At 36.4% G+C, this 21,812-nt stretch overlaps 1 protein-coding gene across 2 annotated transcripts in view; it reads right to left on the bottom strand.

The window, feature by feature from the left end:
- LOC150109817 (kinesin-like protein KIF11) overlaps nucleotides 1-21,812 on the bottom strand; it is a 575,645-nt gene that overhangs the window by 285,023 nt on the left and 268,810 nt on the right. The gene's annotated exons all lie outside the window — the stretch shown is intronic.

Genomic DNA, 21,812 nt, shown 5'->3' with positions numbered 1-21,812 from the left:
AGTGATATTAAACCTGATATCAAAATTGGAGATGTTAATCTCAGTTCTTTACTTTATGCAGATGTTATAATTCTAAGCAAATTCAGTACAAAAGTGAGTATTCCTTAACTAAATTGAATAACTGCTGTAAGAAACTGGCATAAAAATCATCAAAAAGGAAGACAATGAAAATAAGTAGAAACATTAAAAATATGTCAAGTGCATCCTGAATGGATTGTGGCCATGGAAACCCATGTTCTTTAGCTCTGATGAATTCTTTAGAATTCATGATATCAATAAGAATAATAATGTCATGTCTTGGGACTTGTTCTATACATCTGTAACTTATAGTAAAAATCTTCCTCTTCTCAGATTCTTCATTTTTCGATGCATAAACCTGTATTATAGTTAATTTAATGCATCATGATATTATATGTTTCCATTATATGCCCTTATGTGTTTCTAATTTACTAAGCATTTACCATCTCTGCACCAAATATAAGTGTCACACTTATGATACTCATCCAATCCTGAATACAGTATTTGATATCCCTCTACAGTTCTTACTCTTCTAAAGCCTACCTATCTCAGCTCACTCATTCCTAAAATTGAGACTTTAAGCTTTAGGTTTTCAGTTTCGATTTCCAGAAGAAATCTCCAAGATTCCACTACTTGCATGTATTAAATGAATTTCTTCAAGTATTGTTAAAGTTCCGAGACCTTTCAACCTTGTGGTGTCCTTTCATCCTGTCAGGAAGGAAGATTTCTAATTTTCTTTTCTCATTTAAAGATAAACTTCCTCTGCTCAGCTTTCTAAGTGTTTATCAGATCACTTGCTACTAAAGCTTGTCTCACTTCAGGCAGTCTGACAGACCTGCAGTCACCCATCGCAAAGAACATAAATCTTATATCCAGTATCAAGAACTTGAGCAGTCTGACCTAGCTGAACATGCTATTTCAACCAAACACAGGGCACTTTGAGGAGAAAAAAACAACCTGTAAATTCCTAATTCTTAATTATATCTTTAATTATGTTCCATTGTGAATGTGCTTAACATGCTTAGATACTAAGGAAAATCCTTTCTTTTAGGGTTACACGGTGATCAGCATTCATTTTAAAAATTTTATGGAATTTACAACCGTGTTAAAAAACCTTTTTATTATCCCGATGTTTCGATCTTCACATCAAGATCATCATCTGGAGCGTACATAAGTATACAGAACAGGCTGAGTTACATCATTAACTGTAAGCTAGAGAAACAATGATTTGATCACATGTTATTCTACTGCCGTGACCTCTGGCGAATAAAAAAAATAAAATAAAATAAAACTTTTTATTTTTTATTTTTTTTACATCAAGCTAAATTCTATTTTTATAATGACAGGAATAAACATTCTTTTAGATGTTTTTCTTTCAGAAAAAATTGGTGTCCTATTTTTAGTAGGACAATTCCTATATTTGATTTACAATACTGGATTTTCTACAGTCCTGTTAATAGTTCTTGGTGAGGAAGGTCGAATATATGTCTTCCATATGTTTGGGATTTTTAAACCATCATTGTTGTTCAGATTGGGGTGGTTACTGATGATCTCGCAGGCTTTCTTGAATTTCCATTCATACCATGTTCTAGTGTGATGTAGACAGCTGGTGGTTTTGCAGTCAATTCTGTGTAAGGTATTCAGGGCATGATCAGAAAGGCCAGCTTCACCATAATTATATTTAATGTGTCGTTTATGTTCATTTTGTCTAATAGGAATAGTGCATCCTGTTTCTCCTATATATGGTATGTTGCAAGTACAGTAAATCCGGTATACTCCAGGGTGAGCTAGTGGAGGGAGTGGGTCTTTGGATGAGTTGAGTAAGTTGAGTAAGTTTTTTAATTTTGCAGGAGGTTTAAAGGTGGCTTTGAGGTTGTACTTTTGTAGTACTGTTTATTTTGTCTGATATTCCTTAGTTTTACTGTAGTCTGGTTTGTCTTTGTTTATTATTGTGGTTTTGTAGAGAATTTTGTTTATATTATTTTGGCTGTATCCGTTTTTTTGTAAGTTATTACTGATAATTTTAAACTCATCTTTCAGTGCCTGTTCACTGGAACAAATCATCTGAGCTCTGTTTTTTAGCATGTTGATGACACCTAGTTTTTGTGTCGGGTGGTGGTAGGAGTTTATATGTATATATTGCCCCGTATGTGTCGGTTTTCGGTAAACAGTGAAAGAAAGATTGCCCGAGGGAAGACGTGTGACAGGTGTAGTATCCAGAAACGGATACTACACTTGTTTTTCAATTGCAATTGGAAATTTAAATTGAAATCTCAGGCCTCTTTCCTAATAAGATTCATACCTAATAACATAGCAGACAAAATACGTATAGAAACTGCAAACATTTTAAACCATAACAAAACAATAACAAGCAACATAACTAAACACGAATTAACAGCGATAAAATCACTTAAAACAAATCGAACATAGTAATAACCAGAGCCGATAAAGGAAATGCCACCGTCATTTTAAACCGTACCACTTATATAGAAAAAATGAATCTGCTGGTCTCTGACAATAAGACATAAACTAGTTAACTACAACCCAACTAACAGAACAAAAAACAAAACGGAGAAACTACTTAAATCAATTACCACATGGCCCGAAGATACAATCAAAAAAACTGTTCCCTCATTATGCGCGCTCCCCTAGAATTTACGGGCTACCAAAAATTCATAAAGAAAACACCTCGCTAAGACCTATCGTTGAAGGAATTGATAGCCTGACGTATCACTTAGCCAAAAAATTAGCGGCAACACTCAAGGAGTTGGTAGGTCTTTCCCCCTCCTATATCAAAAACACACAACACTTCACAAACCTCAAAGACATTACATTAGAAAAAGATCATTTATTAGTCAGTTTTTGACATCTCTCTGCCCTCTTTACAAATGTCCCAATCAATGACAATCCTTCTCCTACAAAACAAATTCCCTCCAGATATCACGGCACTTTTTGCGCATGTATTACGGTCGGGTTATTTTGTATGGCAAAATGCCTTCTACTTACAAAAAGAAGGCACAGCCATGGGCTCACCATTATCCCCCCCAATTGCTAACTTTTACATGGAACATTTTGAGCAACTTGCCCTAGATTCCTCCCCTCTAAAACCCAGTCTGGCTTAGATACGTTGACGATGTTTTCGCGATCTGGTCCCATGGCCAGACATTAGTCACATTCCTTAGCCACCTAAACAAACAACACAAATGCATACAGTTCACAATTGAAATTGAAAAACACAACACACTTCCGTTTCTGGATACACTTATCACACATCTTCCCTCGGCCAATCTTTCCTTCACTGTTTACCGAAAACCAACATATACCAGACATTCTTGTGTAGAGGCTTAACTCAGCCCCACTCAAACCGTCTATCTGGCTAAGATATGTAGATGATGTGTTCTCTATTTGGCCTCATGGCCCAGACACGTTAGACTCCTTCCTCAGTCATCTCAGTAGCCTACATCCAAGAATCCAGTTTACTATGGAAAAGGAAAAGAACAATTGTTTACCCTTCCTAGACAACTTAGTCACACGCCTGCCTAATGATACACTTGCCTTCACTGTATACAGAAAACCCACACACACAGGCAGATACAGTCAAACTCTCCCACCACCACCCCTCGCAACAATATGGCATCATTAAAACTCTTACCAAGAGAGCCCACAATCTTTGTTCCAGTGGAACCACCCTCACTACTGAGCTTAACCACATACACAGAACTTTCCTCTCCAATGGCTACAGTGAACACAGTATCAAAAAAATAATCAATTCCTCCCCCATTCCCCGTCCCTCTCGTCAACAAAATTTTAAAAATGCCATCACCATACCCTACATCCATGGCACTTCGGAAAAAATAGCCAAGATAATAAAAAAAAGTATAACCTACACACAGCATATAAGCCCTACTGCAAACTTGCTACCCTTATCCGGTCTATGAAAGATCAGCTCCCTCCTCTCTCTCTCTGCCTGGAGTTCACAAAAGTACCCTGTTCCTATAAACTTGCGTACTTTGGACAGACAGGCAGATCAGCATCCATCCGCCTGGAGGAACATAAGTCGTACATCGTTAAACACAACTATGGCCATTCAGGCTTGGCTGACCATGTGTTGGACACTACCCACAGAGTATCATAGAAGAAAACCACCATGCTCCACCACAGCAAATTCAAGAAAGAGAGACTTTTCTTAGAAGCAGCAGCAGCTCTCAGAAACCAACCAAATCTAAATAAATACGGTTGCATTAAGCTTCCGAAGATTTGGGAAACACTCATCACCAGAGGTCCCACCTTACATTCCAGGCCACCTACAACCGCCCTTAGAGGGCGCTCCACCTAGATAGGACTTTAGTGTCACCCACGTGGTTGGGCTTAGTATTGTAAGTTTTTGTGTGCATGTTACATTAATTGTTTTTGTAATCCCTGTAGATGTCCTAGTGACTAGGACGAAATATAGGAAGTATTAAATTCTATTTTAATTCTTTTTGAGTGTTGTAAAAAATCCATTAAACCTCCAACATAACATACCAGACAATATATACACAAACTCCTACCACCACCCGACACAAAAACTAGGTGTCATCAACACGCTAAAAAACAGAGCTCAAACGATTTGTTCCAGTGAACAGGCACTGAAAGACTAGTTTAAAATTATCAGTAATAACCTACAAAAAAATGGATACAGCCAAAATAATATAAACACAATTCTCTACAAAACCACAATAAAAAACAAAGACAAACCAGACTACAGTAAAACTATAACCATTCCCTACATTAAAGGAATATCAGACAAAATAAACAGAGTACTACAAAAGTACAACCTCAAAGCCACCTTTAAACCTCCTGCAAAATTAAAAAACTTACTCAACTTACTCAACTCATCCAAAGACCCACTCCCTCCACTAGCTCACCCTGGAGTATACCAGATTTACTGTACTTGCAACATACCATATATAGGAGAAACAGGATGCACTATTCCTATTAGACAAAAAGAACATAAACGACACATTAAATAATAATTATGGTGAAGCTGGCTTTTCTGATCATGCCCTGAATACCTTACACAGAATTGACTGCAAAACCGCCAGCTGTCTACATCAAACTAGAACATGGTATGAATGGAAATTCAAGGAAGCCTGCAAGATTATCAGCAACCACCCCAATCTGAACAACAATGATGGTTTAAAAATCCCAAACATGTGGAAGGCATATATTCGACCTTCCTCACCAAGAACAACTATTAACAGGACTGTAGAAAATCCAGTATTGTAAATCAAATATAGGAATTGTAATACTAAAAATAGGACACCAATTGTTTCTGAAAGAAAACCATCTAAAAGAATGTTTATTCCTGTCATAAAAATAGAATTTAGCTTGATGTAAAAAAAAAAAGTTTTATTTATTTATTTTTTTTTTTATTCACCAGAGTTCACGCCAGTAGAATAACATTTGATCAAATCATCGTTTCTCTAGCTTACAGTTAATGATGTAACTCAGCTTGTTCTGTATACTTATGTACGCTCCAGATGATGATCTTGATGTGAAGATCGAAACGTCAGGATAATAAAAAAGTTTTTTTTAACATGGTTGTAAATTCCAAAAAATTTTTAAAATGAATACTAAGGAAAAAATTTTGCATCAACTAAATTTTTTCCATATAAGTTTCAGTCTCCATCTAAATTTATAACAATGTGTTTTATGCTTTCTATCTTCATATTAGATAGGTATGTGATAAAACATAATTTGGTTTCTTGGGAAGAGAAACCAAAATATACAGAAAGGAAAAGAATATACTGGTTTAAAGAAAAAGAACCAATAACTAAGAGGGAAAAAAATTTTTTTTGGGGGGGGGATATATTTATTTTACTAAAAGCATAGCAATTATATTATAACTTACATCAATGGTGCATGATACTCATCCAATCCTGAATACAGTATTTGATATCCCTCTACAGTTCTTACTCTTCTAAAGCCATGAATCATTTTGAATATGGCTGCCATTGGTGGTGATTGGAGAACAAATATGAATGCAAATACATTCAATATCCAATAATTTATAGTTACTATTTGTGGTGCAATAAACTGCTTTCGTATGGAATATGCATCATGCATGTGTGGATTCATTGTTGCCTGGATTTGAGGGAAAAAGGGAAGGGGGAGGTTATAAAGAAATAAGTGAAGAACAAGTCAAATTCAGCAGATTATAATGCATCATCATTGAATTACATGCAAAATGAGGGCTTAAGAGTGAATCAATGTGTAGAATTTGATGCATTTTCTATTTTTTTTTAATATTAAATCTTATTTTATAATGAAATCCTGCAACCATGTATTTTGCCAGTTTGTGACTGGAGGGAGACCAAATACTGTGACTGCAGGGTGAACTGTCAAAGTTTCATATGGAAAGGAAAATCACTCTCCTTCTGTGTGGGCGGTACGTTTGCGAGTGTTGCCTCTCGCTGCATGCCAAACTTTTTTATCTCTTACTGAGACAATGAACTGCAAATGAAAGAAATGTTTTTACTGCAGAGCTCAAAAATTCTCCAACACAAAATAAGTAAAAAAAACATCAAAAATCCAATCATAAAAGGCAGCAGAAATCCAATCAAACAACCCACCAACACAAATTCTTACCAAAAAGAAAATTTCCACATCCACTTTCAAAATTCATGGCCTAAACAGCAATATAAATTATGTGCACCACTACCTAGAGATATCTAAACCATAACTACTATTTCTTTCAGAACCCCCAACTGGCAACTTCAACAGCCAGTACACCTCAACTGCCCAAACTACACATTACACAACTCTTTCTGCCACAAGGGTGGCACTTGTGCATTCGTGAGAACAGACATACCATGCCAAAGACTGCAAATCCTCGAATCCCTACTATTTGATATGCTTTGTCTCAAAATTTCTCTACCAAATCAACCTGGCTTTCTCATATGCTCCATTTATCTTTCTAAACTCCATCAACCACTCTGACCTCTTCAACTCTGTCTAAAACTCAACTTTCTGCAGTCTCATGTCCTTTGGCACTAAGTGCCAACTGTGAGGACCTCCATGAGTTCTATTTCTCCTTCCCATGGTAAGACTACTGCTTCAGTTCTTCTGCAGTCTAATATACCAAATAGTGAGGGGTCATCCTTCTTGGAGACTTCAATGTCCACAACTCATATTGGCTCCCTTTCTCCAGTTCCACTGATTAAGAAGGTAGGGATTCTGAGGTGTTTGCCATCAGCAATGACTTATCTCAGATCAATCTTCCCATCAGAATACCAGATAATTTCCTCCAATTTATCAACACACTTGACTTCTTCCTAACAAGCTTCCCTTCAGGGGGTACTGCAGTTGCCAGTTCTCCTCTTGGAAACTTGAACCACAACCTCATACAAGTTTCTTTTATTGCAGAACAACCTACACCCACCAGTTCGCAATCTCATGTCCTTTGGCACTACAGGGGTGACAACTGTGAGGTCCTCCATGAATTCTATTTCTCCTTCCCATGGTAAGACTACTGTTTCAGTTCCAAACACCTGTTCAGACTTGAATAACAGAAATCTTCTCAGGAATGAAGATTTTCATCCCCTATTCCAGTCGAAAGTCTCAGCAACCATTCACTTGGGCCACAACCTCACACAAGTTTCTTTTACTGCAGAACAATCTACACCCACCAGTTTGCAGTCTCATGTCCTTTGGCACAATAGGGGTGCCAACTGTAAGGACCTCAATGAATTCTATTTCTCCTTCCCATGGTAAGACTACTTCAGTTCTTCTGATCCAAACACCTGCTCAGAATGAATAACAGAAATCATCCTCAGAGGAATGAGGACTTTATTCCTCTATTCCGATCCAAACTCTCAGCTACCATTCAAGCCTTGGTTCTCAAAAAGTATGCTAACAATACTGTAAAAGAAAAACCCTCTGCTTACCACAATTGGCTCAAGTTCAAAACTCCAGGTACCCTTCTCTACCTATACTGCAGCTTGCAACAGCTGCAAAAAAAAAAAAAAAAATCACAAGTCCAAATCAGACTTACTTTGAAAGGGCCAAATGCTGCAAACTCACCTCCTGCCCAAATGGCAGTCAGTCCTTCTGGTCATTTACCAACTTCTGCCCACCTAAATTTCCACCACTTTCACATCCAGGTGTACTGTAGTCGCCTTACTAAAGGACAAGGCCAACTTGCATCACTCTTCTCTTTCAATTTCTGCATTGATTACCTGGGCAAAGTTCCTCCACTCCACAAAGAACAGCTCCCTTCTGCATTCCATAGCCATCTGAGAAAAAGAAATCTGAAGAATTGTTAACAACCTGAACACAAACAAGGCATCTAGTGCTGATGGTGTCCCACCTATTGTGTTAAAAATATTGTGCCCAGTAATAAACCTATCATCCCTTAACCTGAAGCAATCAGTGCACTTGCATGTGACCACAACTTCACTATAGCACCTAAAAAAAAATCCCTGCAGAAAAAATAATGATACAGGCAGAAACCTCGTTCTGCCTGTATCATTATTGCAGCCTTCCCAACCATACTGCCAACAATATCAGACTGGATAATAGCCAGTGTTCTTACCCAAGCCAAACCTCCAAAAAAAAAAATAATAATAACACACACACACACACACACACACACACATCATTCAGTCTTATGTCACCAAGTATCCTTAAAACAGCAAATTCTAATCCTTCACAGAGTAAATGCTATCAAAATAACCAGTAAATTAGGAAAACTTTCAGTTATACAAGGTTACAAGCAAAGATCAATTTCTTAAAAAAATGCCACGACAACAAGATTATTCCCAATTTCACTAAGATTAAAGAAACGATAAGATCTCCTGGAACTCATAATATTTACCAGAACACCAGTTTATCTCTAATCCGTAACCAACTTAAAGCTGCCAAACGTGATCTTGCTATTCACAGTCAAATTTCTGATCTGCACACCCATATTTCCACAAATTTGGATCCACATCTTTCTCACATAGTTCTAAATGTGGCTAAATGTTCTACTCAACATGCTTATAAACTAAGTCAACATCTTAACTGTAAATATGAAGCTCTCTCGTCGAGACAATCCAAGCCCTTCATAACTCCAGATAATTGGATTGTCAATATATCTGGACATCCTTTAACTGAAAGCGAAACCCGCATCCTGTCAAAAGGACACTATTTTTTCTATTGTTCCTAATAAGATACCATATCTAGATTTCCTAGTTAACATTGAACGGAATCTCAATCATCTAACTAGTGATAAAGCTAATGCTCTTTGCCTAGAAGTCACTTCTTCTCTACTTAAGGCCAAACTTCCTCCTTCCAACATATCTCCTTCTGAAATGAAATCTTTACAGTCCTTGAGAAAAAATAATCACCTCATTATCACTAAAGCTGACAAGGGAAAAGCAACAGTAGTTATGGACTCAGCAAATTACAGAAAACTCTCTCTTTTGCTTCAAGGTCGCTCCGCATATCAAGAAATTGATTATAATCAAACCAACAGACAACTAAAGAAACTTAGTTGTCTATTGTCTCTCTTAGATGAAGAGATCAGTTTAGATAAAGACACAATTGAAAGACCTAAAACTCATTTTTCAAGCCCACCTAGATTTTATGGTCTTCCAAAAATACATAAGATTGACTATCCTCTTCGTCCAATAGTAGATTGTATCGATTCTCCTACTTACCATATAGCCAAATATCTAGCTAAATTATTGAAATCTTACATTGGCAACTCTAATTCGTTTTTAAAGAACTCCTCAGATTTCTTAGAAAAATTAAGAAATGTCTCATTACAACTTGCAATCTTGTGGTTAGCTTTGATATAGAATCTTTATATACCAATGTACCTCTCAAGGAAACTTCAAAATTACTTGCTGACATCTTTCCTGAAGACAAAATTATTCAATTTCGTAATACATTCTGGATATTTTGTATGTCAAAATAAATTTTACAGCCAAGTAGAAGGAACGGCCATGGGAAGTCCTCTTTCTCCTGCTTTAGCCAACTTTTAGTCAAAACATTTAGTCCTCTTATCTATTTTCCCTCAACCATCCTTTTGGGTAAGATATATAGATGACATCTTTACTATTTGGCCACACAGCAAAAACTCTTTACCTTCTTTTTTAAACAGTATCAATTCCTTGCATCATTGTATAAAGTTTACTATGAAAACAACCAGTTATCTTTTTTAGATTTTCTCATCCGGTCACCCTCAAATTCTCTTACTACAGTATACAGAAAGCCAATGTTCACAGGTCATATTCTTAAAGAATCAGCTTATCATCCATGTCAAAAAACAGGAATTATAACATGCCTCATCAGAAGAGCCAAAATTAATTGTTCTACTTTTATCTACAGAAAGAACTTTCTACTATCTAACAACACATGAAACTCAACAGCTTTTCTGAAAAAAGTACTCAACATCTTCTCAATTCTTATAATCCTCCACAAAACAACAAAGTTTCAATACGTCGAGTGCCTATTCCCTATATCTCCGGTATTTCAGAATCTATCGCAAGAATTTTAAAGTAGTATGATTTAACAGCTACGTATTCACCTATTAACAAATTGTCATCTCATTTTCCTTCTCCTCAAGACAAACATTCAACTTTATCTCTTCCTGGAGTTTATCAAATTCCTTGCAACTGTGATCTCTCCTATTTTGGACAGACTGGACGTTTTCTTGAAAAAAGAATCCAAGAACATCAATCCTCCATTCTTCACAACAAACCTGAAAAGTCTGGATTGGCTCAGCACGGGATTGAACTGATCACAGCATCCTTGGGTCCAGGACTCGCCTCTTGCATAGATCCCGTTATAGGTTTGAACGTTTATTCAAGGAAAGCGTGGAGGCCTTGCTCCATTGTCCCAACCTGAATCATAATGACTGTATATCTATATCAAAAATCTAGGAAAGTCTAATCAAGATTACTCATTAAATTTTTTTTTCAATCATGTCTCTACTTCAAACCGAAATATTTGGTTAATTAAATATCTTTCTTGTGTTTACGTGCATATATCATTCAAAAAAAAAAAAAAAAAAATAGTAATTACTAAAGCAGATAAGAAAATGCCATTGTGGTTCTAAACCAATCAGATTAAAACAGGTAAGCTTGCCTCTTTACTTTTAGATTGGTATACCTACCTCCCTATAGAATATGATTCCACCAGCACCCAAATCAGAACACTCCACAAGCGCCTTAAGAAAGTTACCTCTTGGCCTGTGGGAGTGACTAACAGGCTAAAACCTTTTAATTCTAGACCTCCCCCAGATATATGGCCAAAAATCCACAAACAAAATGTACCATTACTTCCCATTATGGATGACATCGACTCTTCCACATACAAAATTAGTCTAACATTTAGTCAAAGTGCTTATACTGGCAACACACTTTCACAATAAGAAATTCAGCCGACTTTAAAGCCATTATAGAAAACCTCTCACTCCAAAAGTTAGAGGGTACTGACATCCTACTCAATGCCCTCTAACTTTTGATAATGTTCCAATCCCTCCAGTCAAGATCAGTTTTCTCTTCTTGAGGTGACCTTTGCAAACTGATTATTTTGGTATAAAGCTGTCACACATCCAGTCTGCAAAAAATTGAGCATTTTTTTTTTTAAATTCAAAAACACTTTTTTTTTTCCTGCTTATATTCTAAAACTCAAATTCCTGATATGTACTCTCAAAGGATGTAGAGGATATGATAGTACAGGAAAACGTGAACTCGCTTAACATGAATTCGATGTGTGCAATAATCAGTTAGTACGATTAAGTGAAATGATACTAATTCCCACTTTAAGTGAATGATTAATTAGTTAATGCGATTTTTTTTTATGTTACGGGAAAATTTTTGTAGCCAATCTGCAGCAAGATGGAACGTCTTCCATCATTCCAGATTGAGGATTGTAAGCAATAAAGAACCTTTTAGTACAAGGAATGGTTAAGGAAAAGCTCTCAATATTTTTACCTCATTGAAAGAGACCAAATTTCAAGAGAAATGTGAAATCTTTACTGAAAGCTTAAGATGGTTTCACTATTTTAAAAATCAAGCTGTAATGCATAACGTAAGAATAACTAGGGAATCTACTAGTGTTGATAAAGATTCTGCAGCCAAGTTCCCTGAAAAATTGCAGAGCATAATTTAGGAGGACAATTATGATTGGCAAATATTCAATGTCGACGAAATTGGTCTCTTTGGAAGCGTATGCCCAAAAAAACCTTTCCTAGCCAAAGCATCTAAAGACCTTATGCTTCTTATTCTTCTTTCCTAATCTCCTCACTTTTCATAAGATATCAGAACTCTCATATCTGCAGTCTTTGGTGAAGTGTTTTTATTTCTAATCCAGCTCCCATAAGTTAAAATAGGCTTCAACATTATCTTGTATACAAGACAATGTTGCATATGACATCATCTTTTAGTGTTTTGACTAATTGTTCTCTTCCATATAAATTTATTCAGTTAATTTCCATTATTCAAAGCTGGTGCAATACCAGCTTTGCTGATTCTGAAATCTATTTCCATATTTAATTTACCATCTTAACTAAAAAATTCCCGATGATAAGAGTAGAGCTCTCATAGTACCCATATATAAAAAGGGAAATAAAACTGAATGTGAGACTTACATGAGTGTTCCTGGCAAGATCTATGCAAGTATACTTGAGAAACGGTTGAGAAGAATTGTGGAAGAAAAGCTGGTGAAGAACAAGCTGGATTCAGGCCAAATAGAGGCTGTCAGGATCAGATCTTCACTTTACGACCAATAGTCGAGAAAGCATGGGAATATAACAAAGATCTGTATTTAAGTTTTGTCGATTTGGAAAAGGTGCCAAGAGAGAAGCTATTCAATACGGTACAGTCATATAGTGTCAATGGGACATTATATCAAGCAATACTTAGTCTTTATTTGAGTTGTAAGTCAGCAGTTAGAATTAAAAGGAAGTACAGGAAGATGGTTTAATGTTAAATCTGGTGTGAGACAAGGATGTACATTATCCCCTCTGTTATTCATTATCTATATGGATCACATTATGAAGGAATGTGGTATTAAACCTGATATCAAAATTGGAGATGTTAATGTCAGCTCTTTGCTTTATGAGGATGATGTTATACTTCTAAATAAATCCGCTACAAGTCTGCAAGATTCTCTGACTAAATTGAATAGCTGTTGTAATAGATATGGTATGAAGGTCAGCAATAAAAAGACAAAGACAATGAAAATAGGCAGAATCATTGAAAATGTCAACTGCGTTGTGAATGGAGAATCTGTGGAACAAGTAAAACATTTCAGCTACTTAGGCATGATTTTTACTAAAGATGGTATGGTAGGAAGTCAATTGAATAAATTCATATGGAATAAGAAAGAAATTAGTCGGAACACTAAATTAGCTGTATACAAGACAGTGTTCAAACCAGTTTTAACTTATGGATCTGAGAGCTGGGTCAGAAGTAAAACACTTGACCAAAGACTAGAGACCGCAGATATGAGAGTCCTGAGAAAGATTAGAGACGTGAACATCAATGGCAATATCATATTAAAAATGAGGATATTAGGAAAGAACTTGACATTGTCAGCATCCAGGAATGCGTTAGCAGAGCTAATCTCAGGTGGTATGGTCACTTAAATAGAATGGGAGAGGAAAGATTAGCAAAACAAGTGTTCTCTGTCAGGTTGGCAGGAAAACGACCCAGAGGAAGACCAAGATATAGGTGGATTGATACGGTACAAAGTGCCTTAGACAATAGAAATATAAGATCTGATAATGTTGGAGTCTTGACAAGTAACAGACTGATTTGGGGGAAAATTGTAGATAGGAAGGTAGTAATGATGTAATTTTTTCATGTAGTACTGTCATATCCTGTACACCCCTTGAGGGTACATGGCAGGAATTTGATGATGATGATGAACTAAAAAATTGTGTACATTATCCCCTGAAATGTTTTACTTGTTCCATACATTCTCCATTTACAATGCAGTTGATATTTTTAATGTTTATCCCAATTTTCATTGTCTTTGTCTTGTTATTGCTTAATATTCATACCAAGTTTATTACAACAGTTATTCAATTTAGTCAGGGAATCTTGCAGACTTGTAGCAGATTTATTTAGAAGTATAACACCATCTGCATAAAGTAAAGGGCTGAGATTAACATCTCTAATTTTGATATCAGCTTTAATACCACTTTTCTTCATAATGTGATCCATATACAGTAGACAGAGGGGATAATGTACATCCTTGTCTGACGCCAGATTTAACATTAAACCATCTTCCTGCACTTCATTCAATTCTAACTGCTGACTTACAACTCAAATAAAGACTAAGTATTGCTTGATATAATGCTCCATTGTGTTTTGAATAGCTTTTCTCTTGGACCTGTTTGTATACTTTTTCTATATCTACAAAACTTAAATACAGATCTTTGTTAAATTCTTATGATTCCTCAACTATTTGTCATAAAGTGAAAATCTGAACCTGATAGCCTCTATTTGGCCTAAATCCAGCTTCTTCACAAAACTTTCCTTCCACAATCCTCAGTTGTGCATTCCATAATCTTACCAGGAACACTTATAACATAATACCTCTAATTCTCACATTCAGTTTTATTTCCTATTTTATATATGGGTACTATGCGAGCTCTTCTCCAATCACTTGGAATTTGTCCCACTGTTCAAGCCTTCTGAAGTACAGTGCAGCCATTGTAAGACTTATACCCCCATACATGAGCATTTCTTCTCAAAGATCATCTAATCCAGCTGCCTTTCCATGTTCCAGGCTTATGATGGCTTTTTTTTTTTTTTTAACTTAAATTATGGATATGTATTCCTGTTGGCATGCCTGGTCAGTTTTTTTTTTTTTATCATTCTGTTGTCACCAATTGTTTTATTTAGCAATTTCACGAAACAATTACTCCATACATCAAAGATATCTTTTTTTCCAGTTTTCATGTTCCTTTTACAGCTCATACCTCCATTTCTTAGTTTTTTCAACAATCTCTAGAATATATGCCGGCCTGGTTGGCCATATCCGCTCTCCAGCCAAAAGGCTACGAGTTCGAATCCCACATTGGGCATGGATGTCTGTTTATGAAAATACTAGGTGGCAGTAGTGTAGATGAAGGTAGTTGTGCCTGGTGGAGACAGGGAGTTGTAGAGTATGTGACTTCCCTGGATGAGTCTTTGGACTCCCTGGAGGTGTTATATAATAATAATATTGCCACTTTCTTGATATTTATTTTCTATGTTCTTACCAAAGTCTTCCCATGACTTTTATTTAGCTAGTTTTACACAGTATTTATTTTTCTTACATTTGTCTGTATTCTCAAAAAGCACAAGCTGACTTATTTGCCAAATATTTTTGATATATTTTCTTTTCCGTCACTGCCTCTAACTTCACGTATCCACCATGGAGTTCTGATTTTTCTATCCTTGCAGACAACCTCACCACATGACTCTGATTGAATCAATGTTTTCCTCATGATTTCCTACTGAATCTCCATGGTTTGGTTCTCAAACTCTGATTTTTTATTGAATAATGTTTGTGTGGGGTGCTTAAGGGTCAAAGCAGTATAACTTAGAGGAGACCTCAACATAGCCTATAAAGGAATGCGGAGAACTGACCAGGTCTTCTGACCCAATGTCCAATCCTCACCTTCTCGTGGTGCACCCTGTTGGGTATCTACTTGGATACTGAACGAATGAGGATGGGCTGGCAATTTGGGATTTAGCCGACCAAATTGTATTCTTATTAGTTAAACCAAAATAAAAAATAATGGTACAACATGACAAAATTGCATGCCGGCTGGAGCATCACCGGTTAAACAAGGCCCTCGTTGTTTTCGCCAGGGAACCAGGGTGAACAGCGAAAAGTCAGCTACTGGAACAAATCTGAAAACAAACCCCAAATCAACATCACCAGAGTTAAAGATCGGTACAATCAATGTAAGAATGGCAAAGAAATGGAGCTAGCTGAGGAGTTAGATAAGTACCAGATCGACATAATAGGGGTGACTGAAACAAAAAAAGACCAAAACTGGAGAGGTCTTTCTGAGCAATAAATACAAGATGTTATATTCAGGCAATGACAATCAAGGAAAAGATGGAGTAGCCATAGCATTCAACACAAAATACGATGCTAATCTTCTTGAATGGCAGTCAGTCTCAAGTAGAGTAATGTGGGCAAATATGAGAATGGGGAACTGGACAATGACTTATTTGTGCCTATGGTCCCACAGAAGGTTCTACTAAGGTAGAAGTGGATGAATTTTTTGAGGCTTTAGAAAAAGCAACTGACACAATGAAAAAGGAAAAGTTGGTCCTTGTTGGGGATCTAAATAACAGAGTAGGAAATGACTGTCAGACACACAAAATTATTTTGGGAAAATTTGGAGAAAAGAGAAAAGAGAAAAGCTAATAATAATGTCAAATACTTGTTGGATTTGTGCTCTGAACATGGACTGGTTATTACTAACACCATGTTCCAACATAAAAATATGCACAAATTCACATCGAGAGAAGAGGCAAGGAATAAGAAAAGTCTCATTGACTATGTTATTATTGACAGTGAAGTTTTCTCTCTGGTGCAGGACACCCGAGTGTACAGAGGATTTAAAATTGGAAGTGATCACCATTCAGTCTTATGCAGGATAAAATTGAATTTCATATTGAAAAGAAGAACATGTAAGAAAGTTTTAAAACGAATAAAAGTTGAAGCAGCTCTCAGATGTGAATGTAGACTAAAATATACAAACATTATTCAAGAAAAAATAAAGAAGTTTGAAAACAGGAATCAAACCTTGGAGATTCAGTGGCAAACTCTGAAGAAAACATTGATTCAGCCAGAGAGGCATGTGGTGATGTCTGCAAGAATAAAAAAATCAGAACTCCCTGGTGGAGACAGGAAGTTAAAGAGGCAGTGAAGGAAAAGAAGAAAGTATATCAAAAGTTTCTGTCAAATAAGTCAGCTTGTGCTCTTAGAGAATACAGAGACAAATGCAAGAATGCTAAACACTGTAAAACTAGCCAAACAAAAGTCATGAGAAGACTTTGGCAAGAATATAGAAAATAAATATCAAGAAGGTGGTAAAATATTCTGGAGGTTGTTGAAGAAGCTTAGGAATGGAGGAAAGAGTGCTGTAAAAGGAGTTAGAGTTGATAAAGGTGACATGAAAATTGGAGAAAAAGATATCCTTGAAGTATGGAGTAATTACTTTGAAAAACTGCTAAAGGAAACAAGCAGTGATGATAGCACAGTGGTAAAAAACACTGACCAGGCATGCAGTCAGGAATACATATCCATACTTGAAGTAGAAAAAGCCATCAAAAGCTTGAAATGTGGAAAGGCAGCAGGAGTAGATGATATTCGACCAGAAATGCTGAAGTATGGTGGTATAAGAGTGTTACAGTGGCTGCACTGCATAGTTCAGAAAGCCTGGACAGAGGGATGAATTCCCGACGAGTGGAGTAGAGCTCTCATAGTACCAATATATAAAAATGGAAATAAAACTGAATGTGAGAATTACAGAGGTATTTCATTACTGAGTGTTCCTGGCAAGATCTATGCAAGTATACTTGAGAAACGGTTGAGAAGAATTGTGGAAGAAAAGCTTGGTGAAGAACAAGCTGGATTCAGGCCAAATAGAGGCTGTCAGGATCAGATCTTCACTTTACGATCAATAGTCGAGAAAGCATGGGAATATAACAAAGATCTGTATTTAAGTTTTGTCGATTTGGAAAAGGCATATGACAAGGTGCCAAGAGAGAAGCTATTCAATACGCTGCAGTTATATGGTGTCAATGGAGCATTATATCAAGCAATAGTTAGTCTTTGAGTTGGAAGTCGGCAGTTAGAATTGAAGTACAGGAAGATGGTTTAATGTTAAATCTGGTGTGAGAAAAGGATGTACATTATCCCTTATGTTATTCATTATCTATATGGATCACATTATGAAAGAAAGTGGTTTTAAACATAATATCAAAATTGGAGATGTTAATGCAGCTCTTTGCTTTATGTGGATGATGTTATACTTCTAAATAAATCTGCTACAAGTCTGCAAGATTCTCTGACTAAATTGAATAGCTGTTGTAATAGATATGGTATGAAGGTCAGCAATAAGAAGACGAAGACAAAGACAATGAAAATAGGCAAAATCATTGAAAATGTCAACTGTGTTGTGAATGGAGAACCTGTGGAACAAGTAAAACATTTCAGCTACTTAAGCACGATTTTTACTGAAGATGGTAAATTAAATATAGAAATAGACAACAGAATCAGCAAAGCTGGCATGGTAGGAAGTCAATTGAATAAATTCATATGGAATAAGTGAGAAATTAGTCTGAACGCTAAATTGGCTGTATACAAGACGGTGTTCAAACCAGTTTTAACTTATGGATCTGAGAGCTGGGTCAGAAGTAAAACACTTGACCAAAGACTACAGACCACAGATATGAGAGTCCTGAGAAAGATTAGAGGCATGAACAGATTGCATCAATGGCAATATATTATTAAAAACGAGGATATTAGGAAAGAACTTAAAATTGTCGGCATCCAGGAATGCGTTAGCAGAGCTAATCTCAGGTGGTATGGTCACTTAAATAGAATGGGCAAGGAAAGATTAGCAAAGCAAGTGTTCTCTGTCAGGTTGGCAGGAAAACGACCCAGAGGAAGACCAAGATATAGGTGGATTGATGCAGTACAAAGTGCCTTAGACGATAGAAATATAAGATCTGATAATGTTGGAGTCTTGACAAGTAACAGACTTATTTGGAGGAAAATTGTAGATAGGAAGTTAGTAATGATGTAATTTTTGTCATGTACTATCATATCCTGTACACCCCTTGAGGGTACATGGCAGGAATTTGATGATGACGATGATAATACAGGAACTTTTGATATGCTTTCTTCTTTTCCTTCACTGCCTCTTTAACTTCCTGTGTCCACCAGGGAGTTCTGATTTTTTTTATCCTTGCACACAACCTCACCACATTTCTCTCTGGCAGAATCAATCATTGTTTTCTTCAGAGTTTGCCACTGAATCTCCAAGGTTTGATTCCTGTTCTCAAACTCTCTCATTTTCTTTTCAATAATCTTTCTGTATTTTAGTCTACAGTTCACATCTGAGAGCTGCTCAACTTTTATTCACTTTAAAACTTTCTTAAATGTTCTTTTCAATATGAAATTCAATTTTATCCTGCTCAAGACTAAAAGATTCAGTTTCAATTTCAAATCCTCTGTACAGTCTAGTGTCCTGCACCAGCAAAAAACATCACTATCAACAATAACTGTCAATGAGAATTTTCTTATTCTTTGACTCTTCTCTCCATATGAATTTGTGCACATCTTTATTCGATCGTTGTGTTAGTAATAACCAGTCCATGTGCTGAGCAGAAATCCAGCAACAGGTATTTGCAATTATTATTAGCTTTGTTCTATTCTTCAAATTTTCCCAAAATATTTTTGCATGTCTGACAATCATTGCTACTCTGCTATTTAGATCCCTAACAAGGACCAACTTTTCATTTTTCATTGTGTCAGTTGCTTTCTGTAAAGCGTCAAAAAATTCCTCCATTTCTATCTTTGTGCGACTAGAGATCCTAAATTCGTTATACTTTTTCTGTGATCAGTTTAAGGTAAGGATCTGATCTGTAGTACCTTTACCTTTCCTAAGACCTGTTTGTTACTCAAGCATCAATCCTATTTAGAATGATCTTTAATAAAATCTTGCTTGAATGAGATATTAAACTAATAGGTCTATAGTTCTTGAAATCCTTCATAGCTCCCTTCTTATGCAGTGGTATGAAAACCAACTTCTTCCAGCTTCTAAGCTATAATCCTGTCTCCCATATCCTTGTGATCACTATGAAATACCATTATCTCTCCATCCTTTGTAGCCTTAATTAACTCTGCTGAAATTCCATTTGCACTCAGAACCCTATTGCTATTAAATTCTTTAACTTCTCTTTCAACCTCGTACCTAATTGGAGGAGGTTCCAAACAAAAATTTTCCCAGTGAGAAGGCACTTCTGAATATTTTTATCCTCTGTTGTACAGTTCCTCACAGTATACTTTCCATCTGTTTTTGATTGATTTCCATTTCTTCTGTTAGTACTGCTCCATTTCTGTCTTTGATGACATTCAATTGGGGCGTAGGGCTGACCACCTTATCCTGTGAACAGTTTGAGGTCCGATGATTAACTAACCCTCGACACCACAAGGTAAAAGGAAGATGAGATGACATTCAATTTGGTCTTAAACTTGTGCTTTAGGTCACAAGCTAAAGCAAACATACTTTTCTAATTGTGCCTTCTCATTTGGAACTCTTCACATTTATTATTATAAAACTATTCCTTGTCCTGCCTGATAGCTCTTCTCACTTCTTTTATATTCTTCAGTCTCTGTGTCTTTGTTTCTCCAACTACCTTCTTTCAATTATATCCCATGTTGAATCTGATATCTGTGGGTATTTTTCTTATTGGACCAAGATACTACTTGGCTGTATCTTGTATTATAATCTAGGCTCTTTCCTAAAGCATTTCCAAGTGAATTGTCTTCACTAGTCTCCAAAAATCATCTACCCAAGTTGTTTCTGCCGTGAATCCAGTAGGAATTACTCTGACATCCAGTCTAGTGGGATGTGCCCGACTTGGAAGGTTTTAGAGTCTTAGTCTTACTTTAGATTTACTAGATGATGCTCGAGGACATGGTTGTACATCAGAGATGCTTGTCTTCCACTGTTGGAGATCCAGGATGCAAATCAATCAATCTGGTACCTTGACCTATCAATGTTAGATGTCCATGTATAGGTCTATCATAGATGTTTCTGGAAGTAGGTATTGGTAATAAGCATGGGCAAATTCCAATGGTCTTTCACCACAGGTGACATATCGACCCAGACCAAACATGCCACATTCAGGCCTAACTTCATACTCTTTCCCACTTTTACTTTAAAGTCCCCTAAGATGTAAAGTTTATCTCTCCTTGGCAAGCAGTCCAAAACAATCTAAGTTTTCATAAAATTCCTCTCTCTCTCTATCAAAGCTGGCTGTGTGGGTACATAAACTACCACAATTGATACATTGGTAATATGAGCCTGAAGTCTATAATAAATTTAGTTTAATCCTTTATCCAAGTGTGAGCAAACAAAGTTTGTGCCTGAAAGTATCTTTAGGACTGGGGTAAGGTGGTACAACACTGGGCAACTCGTTGCAAAGGTGGAGCAAGCTAACATCACTCCTATCTCAGTATCTCCTATAATGCAAAACACATCTCCTTGCAGATATATATAATGTTATGCATTAAGGGAAGGGCCACAACCCAGACTAGTTTCGACCTTTATTGAGGTCTCTTCAGTGGGAGCCAGGTCCAAGTGGAGATACCAGGCAGAAGCATTAGCAAGGTCATCTCTACCTATAGGAGTTGCCAAACAGTGTGCCACCTTTTTATTAAATTACTCTGAATTTAGAGAAAGATGTTGATATTTTATTTTTCAATAAACTTTCAGCCTGAAGTCTAATACAAAGTATTCATATCCTGTCATTAACAGGATTATAACCAAGAAGGTTCTTGTCTGAATTGTCTTCAGTATAGCTACTTCATGATGCTTAGTCACCTCCTGAATAAACTAGCTTATCTTCTTTTCTAAAGTGACCTTCATTCCATCTGGTTTCTAATTCCCATGTCAATTTTATACCTCTGCATCTCCTTACAGACAATATCAAGGGTACTAATCTGCAGGCCTCAAACATTCATGTGTCTGTAAAATTCCCTTCTAAGATTAATCCTATACCTTCCATATTCCTCAT

Source organism: Typopeltis vanoorti, chromosome 1 (genome assembly GCF_054136105.1).
Source record: "Typopeltis vanoorti isolate ZY-2024b chromosome 1, IOZ_Tvanoo_1.0, whole genome shotgun sequence".
Lineage (NCBI taxonomy): Eukaryota > Metazoa > Arthropoda > Arachnida > Uropygi > Thelyphonidae > Typopeltis > Typopeltis vanoorti.
Note: the sequence above shows the minus strand (reverse complement) of the source record. Positions and strands in the feature narration are given on the sequence as shown.